A 7,031-nucleotide genomic window follows, 5' to 3' on the forward strand; every position below is an offset into this window, starting at 1 on the left:
CCGACCTGGAACCTATCCCCTGATCGAAGAAGAAGCAGCAGAAGAACTCCAAAACAAGCCAACATCGCTCTCGCGTCATGATCATCGCATAACCTGTACCTACAACTGTTGTTGTAGTAATCTGTGAGCCACGAAGACTCAGCAATCCCATTACCATGGGTATCAAGACTAGCAAAGCTTAATGGGAAAGGAAGGGGTAAAGTGGTGAGGTTGCAGCAGCGACTAAGCATATATGGTGGCTACCATACGCAAATAAGAGCGAGAAGAGAAGCAAAGGAACAGTCGTGAAGCTAGCAATGACCAAGAAGTGATCCTGAACTCCTACTTACGTCAAACATAACCCAAAACTGTGTTCACTTCCCGGACTCCGCCAAAAAGAGACCATCACGGCTACACACAAGGTTGATGCGTTTTAATTCGTATCTGGTGTCAAGTTATCTGCAACCGGACATTAACAAATTCCCATCTGCCACATTACCGCGGGCACGGCTCTCGAAAGTTTATACCCTGCAGGGGTGTCCCAACTTAGCCCATCACAAGCTCTCACGGTCAATGAAGGATATTCCTTCTCCCAGGAAGACCCGATCAGTCTCGGAATCCCGGTTTACAAGACATTTCGACAATGGTAAAACAAGACCAGCAAAGCCGCCCGATGTGCCGACAAATCCCGATAGGAGCTACACATATCTCGTTCTCAGGGCACACCGGATGAGCAAGACGTCGGGTTGGCATAGACCCTGGTTGCCCAGGGGGCGCTACACATCGCTCAGTTTGGACCAGCACTTAGAGAAGCACTGGCCCGGGGGGCTAAAATAAAGATGACCCTCAGGTTGGTCGACCCAAGGGAAAGGTATAGGTGGTGGTGAGGCAAATGGTAAAACCAAGGTTGGGCCTTGCTGGAGGAGTTTTATTCAAAGCAAACTATCAAGGGGGTCCCATAAACCACCCAACCGCGTAAGGAACGCAAAATCCGGGAACATAACACCGGTATGACGGAAACTAGGGCGGCAAGAGTGGAACAAAACACCAGGCATAAGGCCAAGCCTTCCACCCTTTACGAAGTATATAGATGCATTAATAATATAAGAGATATTGTGATATCCCAACATAATCCTGCCCATCATGGAGCAATCTTCAACTTCACCTGCAACTAACAACGTTATAAGAGGGGCTGAGCAAACGCGGTCACATAGCCAAACAATGGTTTGCTAGGAAGGGTGTAAAGGTTAGAGGGTGACATGGCAATTTGGGAGGCTTGAAGAACAAGTGATAGGTAGCGTAGCATAGCGTTAGAACGAAGCAACTAGCATAGCAATGATAGTAATGAGATCCAGGGCGATGGTCATCTTGCCTGAAATCCCGCAAGGAAGAAGAACGAGTCCATGAAGAAGACGAACGGGAGTAGTCGAACGAATCCTCACAATCGCAACATTACCAGAACTAAGAAGCAACACCGGAAAGAAACAAACAACAAGGTAAATGCACAAGCATAAACATGGCATGATGCACAATCAAGTATGATGCATGTCCGATTTAATGAGGCATGGCATGGCAAAGTGCAACAAACAATACTACAAGTTAAGTGGAGCTCAATATGCAATGAGTTGCATATTGACGAAACACCACAAGCAATTATTTAGTTTAATCTTGTTTAAGATACCAAACAATATTAAATGTTGATTAACATGGCAAGAGGTGAAGCATAAGTAAACTAACTATTTAGGCAAGTTTAAATGAGGCCGGAAACAACAAACAACAATTCCGGAAAATCCTCATATGCATATTTTGATTTGCTACTGTTCTGCCCTAAACCATATTTTAGAGTTGTTAAACATGCAAGATGAGTGCACCATGTTAAACTATGCATTTCCACCCCATTTACATATAAAGTTTATTAAATTTGGAGCTACGGTTATTTAGTCATGAAATAAATCATTTTAACATGGCAGTTATGCAAAATTAAACAAACAGCAAGTTAAACATTTTAATCATGGATGAAAGCGGCATATTATGAAACTAGGCAAAAATTTATGCAAGTTACATATATAAAACATTTTGATATGATGCACGGTTGATGAGTTATTATATGCATGAAGTGCAAGGGGGTTTCTGCAAATCTGTTACAGCTCGGATAAAAGCTAAAATCGCAGATCTGTAAAAAAACAGACCGGGCCGAAATCTGCTGGGGAGCTGGGCTTGTGGTGGCTCACCATGGGCTAAGCCCAGTCGGTGGAGCAGGAGGCCAGGCAGGCCGGATCTTGGCACGGCTGGGCCTTGACCAACAGGCGAAGGGGAGGTGGCCCAGGCGCGGGAGGTCGATCTGGAGGCAGTGACGCGGTCAACGGGCGCTGGCTTGCTGCTCCACCTACAGCGAGACAAAGCAGGGGCGACGCGATGCAGGGGACGCAGGGACTCCGGCGGGTAGACGGCAGCGAGGGACTTGGCGGCACCTGGGGTTGAAGACGACTGGAGGAGCGCCGGAGCCATCGATTCCTCGTGGCAGCGGGGCGCCCAGGACGGCTTCCTATTTGACCTGAAGAGAGAGGGGTCGCGATGTGAGGGGGAGAGAAGAGCAGAGGAGGAAGGAAGGAGAAGGGCAGAGGCGAGGGGCATGGCCTGCTGGTGGTTCGCCGGAGCTCGGACGGGCGGAGGTGGCTCGGGGTGGCACCAGGCCGAGGGGCTCGGGGAGGATCCTGGTCGCTGGCGAGAAGGCCCTGGCTGGCGCAAGAAGATCCCTTGGATCTTCATCTGAGGGTGGAGAAAGGGAGCTGCGGGCTGAATGGATCTGGCTGGTGATTTGCTCGGTGGGGAAAACGAGGAAGGTGGAGAAGGTGGCGGCGGCATGGGGATTTGGTGGATGGGACATCCTAAGATTTAGGGTTTGGTCTGAAAATAGACTAGGGTCTATATATATAGAGAAAGAGGCGGGGTTTTGGGACATCCGATTTAAATCGGGCGGACGGGAAAAATAGACTAGGGGAGTTCAATAAATAAACCGAAGATATTTTAGGAATATTTGGGGATGATCTGTATGCAACGGTGATGAATGAGCGGTACGGGTTCGGGCAGTTTCGGACGCGCGCAAGGGGTCTGACAAAGGGTCACAGAGACAAAGGGGTTTGATGGGCTGAGAGGAGAGAGAGAAGAGAGTGGCCTGGTTGAACTGAGAGAAGGTCAACAGAGACAAGAAAGAAGTGGCAACTACAAGCAGATGCAAGTTTTATGAAAACATGCAGATGCAATGCGCATGATGCTATGAGATGAAATGCAAGACATGAAGAAAATGCAAAACAAAGACAAAAACCCAACCACAAAGGAAATATCAAATTGCATCTCCGGAAAAGGCAAGAGTTGGAGTTATGAATGTGGAAAGTTGTATTCGGGGCGTTACAACCGCTCTCCAAACAATCCCCATAACTTGGCCCTTCGCGGTCTGGGGGCTGGATATGGTCGGACCTCTTAAAGGGGGAAGCCATAAGAAAAAATACTTATTGGTCATGGTGGACAAGTTCACCAAATGGATAGAAGCCAAACCAGTCAAAATGGCCGAATCCGGACCAGTCATAGACTTCATATCCGGGGTCGTACACCAATACGGCGTCCCTCACAGCATCATCACTGATAATGGCTCCAATTTCACAGCTGATGAAGTGAAAACTTGGTGCGGCAACATGGGCATTAAGCTCGATTACACTTCCGTCTACCATCCCCAAACAAACGGCAAGGTCGAACGGGAAAACGGTCTCATCATGAGCGGCATCAAACCCAGACAAGCGCGATCTTTGACTCCGTACTCTGGGGGCTGCGGACCATGCTGAATCGCACCACCGGATACACACCATTTTTTATGGTGTACGGTGCGGAAGCAGTACTACCCTGCGACATAATACACGATTCGCCACGCGTATGCATGTACGAAGAGAAGGAAGCCGAATTAGATCGGTAGGATAACTTGGATGCCCTGGAGGAGGAGCGCGACGTCGCAAAAGCCCGCTCCGCATTCTATCAACAATAGGCTCGACGATACCAAAGCAGAGAAGTACGGGCCAAAACTTACAATATTGGTGAACTCGTTCTACGCCTACCGAAGAAGAAGAAGGACAAGCTCAAACCCAAGTGGGAAGGTCCCTTCGTCATTGACAAAGTTCTTACCGGAGGAGCGTACCGCTTACGTAATGCATCTGATAACAGACTCGAGACGAACCCATGGAACACGGCAAGACTCCGGAGATTTTACGCCTAACGCCGAACTTAATGTTCGTCTCCTTACTCCCTCCCTTTTATTTATGCTCCATCCCTTTTCCTTTCTCGACTTTTCTTCCTCTTCACACAAAATATTTAATATAGTACGGACTTCCGGATAACTCCGGCCGCACTATGTGTGTAAGCAGCACCTGGGGGCTTCCTATAGGGAAGCTAACAATAATTACTCTAATGGCCTTTCGCCCATCACATGTGCATTTCTTTTCCACATGTGCCTTTTCTTCACCATTATATGCATCGATATGACTTAAGATGTGGCCAAGCTGGGTTGCCTGGCTCTTGTGTTTATGCCCTATGTTCCCGTTAATTCGGCTAGGGCATAAGGGGAGCACCTTTGCGATTGTTACTGCCGGTTCAGCCGGATGTGTACCTCAGACTGGGTGAAGCCGAAAGCTAGTTTCCTTAAGAGAATATTCGGTCGGTGAACAAAAGATGTATTCGTTTATTACAACGTAAATCCCCAGAAGTCTTGTATCCAGCGCCATCGTTCGCAGTCCGGACCTGTGCATTGTCGCATGCGTACCCAGGGAAAGGAACCCCTAACGGAACTATTCTCCCTGGAAGATGTTTCTTACTATCCATGTAATATAACATAACTAGTTGGGTACTTGTCTGTTCAAGCACTTATGACCCCTACGCCTGGTTTCCATGCATACCCCGGTTTTGTATAACTGAGTGGGTATTCGGACACACCCCAGACTGTAGTATCCGGGGGCTGAAGCGAAAAGGTCCGCCATGACAAATGATTTTAATCCGGCTAGGGGCTACTTATGCCCATCGAATTACACAGTCACCTAGACTGGCTATATTCCTCCTCTATACCATCCAACATGCTATCTAGCTTACAATCCTATTGAGAATACTTGGCGGCTAACGCTACCTGGTCATATACCAGACTTACGGGAATTTCTTGCCCATCAGGCCCCGCCGCTCCTACTTCAGCCATATGGTTCGGGTCCAACTTGGTGTAGCGCGTCTTCACCATAGCCCAGGCTTCTCTTGCACCTTGCCGGCAAGCTGACACCTTCCACAATCGGAAGCATCACCGTGCTCCTTGAAGCATATCCACAAGCTCCCCCATGCCATTCGGTAGGGAACTTGTTGGCCACAAGGCTTGAGCAATGTCGTGCATCACCCGCCGAGCTCGCTCGTGCAACTATGAAAGGTCTTGTAGCAAATCGCCCGCAGATGAGGGCATCTCCTCCCTGGGGCGACCTGTTAACATTCCTACAAGCAAAATTCTTTCAATATACTTCCTCGCCGAACTATAATATAGTTCGTTTGGATACTTACCATAAATTCCGCATCGAAGCCTTTTGTTCTCCTTCACGGAGTCCGCCAGCTGAGCGTGGACGTCCTTCAATTCCACGTCCAGCCGGACATTGGCATCTTGAAGATTGTTCTTCTCCTGCCTAACTTGCGTAAGAATGCGCTCGCCAGCCTTTAGCTGCCTTTTGAGATGCGAGTCGTCATCCGTTACGCCCTCCGGATTCACCCCGGGATTGTCTGCAGAATTCTCTGTTAGACTTGTTATACGAATCATTTAATACCTAGCGCATCTTCGGACAATTCAGACAAACGTTACCAGATGAGGCCTTTTGGGATTCCTCTAACTTGGCAACCGTGTCCCTCAGCTGGGCCTTGCATTCCTCTATCTCCCGAGCCAATTGTTCATTCTTATCTACAAGGATCTGTGCATATATTGATCCTTAAAACAGTTGTTCCAACCATTTCAAGTCTCAGGGGCTATTGTTATACATACTTATCAAAATTTCTTACCCGTATATCTTTGGTATACTGGTCCGTCGCTCGGGCAAGCCCGCCTTGAGCTGATCGGATGTATGTGTCCCCCGAATTGAAGGCATTAAATGCCTCTTCGGAGAAGATGTTGTTCCGAAGCACGGCCCTCTGGCGCCGGTGATTCATGGCGCTCTCTACTTCCGAGTTCGTGGCCGATAGCATATATGCACCTCTGTCGGAGAACTATGCGGTACTGGCCCCGTGTCCGCCTCCGCTCTCGAAGCCGGTTCTGGAACCCGGCTGGTGGAGGCGTGATTGGCGGGATCCCCGGATATAGTCCGGCTGCTCTTCTTCCTGCCAGGACACGAAGGGCGCCGTTATACTTCAAATATAATAATCGCAGGACAGGTTTTTGCTTTACCTCTGCAGCGGTGTGTCGACCCTCACCGCCTTCCTCTTGAGCCTGCCCGATTCGGACGCCCGTGGTTGACGAGTCCCTAGGGGCTCGGCCTCGCGCTCCGACCGTCGTCTCTGCAAACAGCACGACGCCTCAAGGGTAAGGCATGACACCTGAGGGGAGTCCTCTTTGAAGGATAGGGTTTTTAGTTTGGCTTACATGCGACACAGTGAGCAGTCCGGGATAGTCGACAATAATGGCCACTGAGGCACCATCACAACTCGCTTGATAAAATACCCCGTTGACAAGCCCCACTGACGATAGTCGAAGTTATGGCAATATGCATAATGCGGGGACTGGATCCGAAAGGGGAACGTCATCAATGTAAAACCACTTTGAAGGCCAGGTCTCTGGTGCCTTCTTAGGAGTGTCGGATAGGTATCCGGTCTCGGCAATGCGCCATACTTTGGCCCCACCCACTTGACATAGGGATTCTCCCTGGGTGCCGGGGACAAGGCAGAATAGCTTCTTCCATAACCCGAAGTGAGGTTCGCAGCCCAAAAATAGCTCGCAAAGGGCAACGTACTCTTCTATGTGTAGTACGGAGGCAGGGGTAAGGTTGTGCAACTGG

Source organism: Triticum aestivum, chromosome 7B, assembly GCF_018294505.1.
Source record: "Triticum aestivum cultivar Chinese Spring chromosome 7B, IWGSC CS RefSeq v2.1, whole genome shotgun sequence".
NCBI lineage: Eukaryota > Viridiplantae > Streptophyta > Magnoliopsida > Poales > Poaceae > Triticum > Triticum aestivum.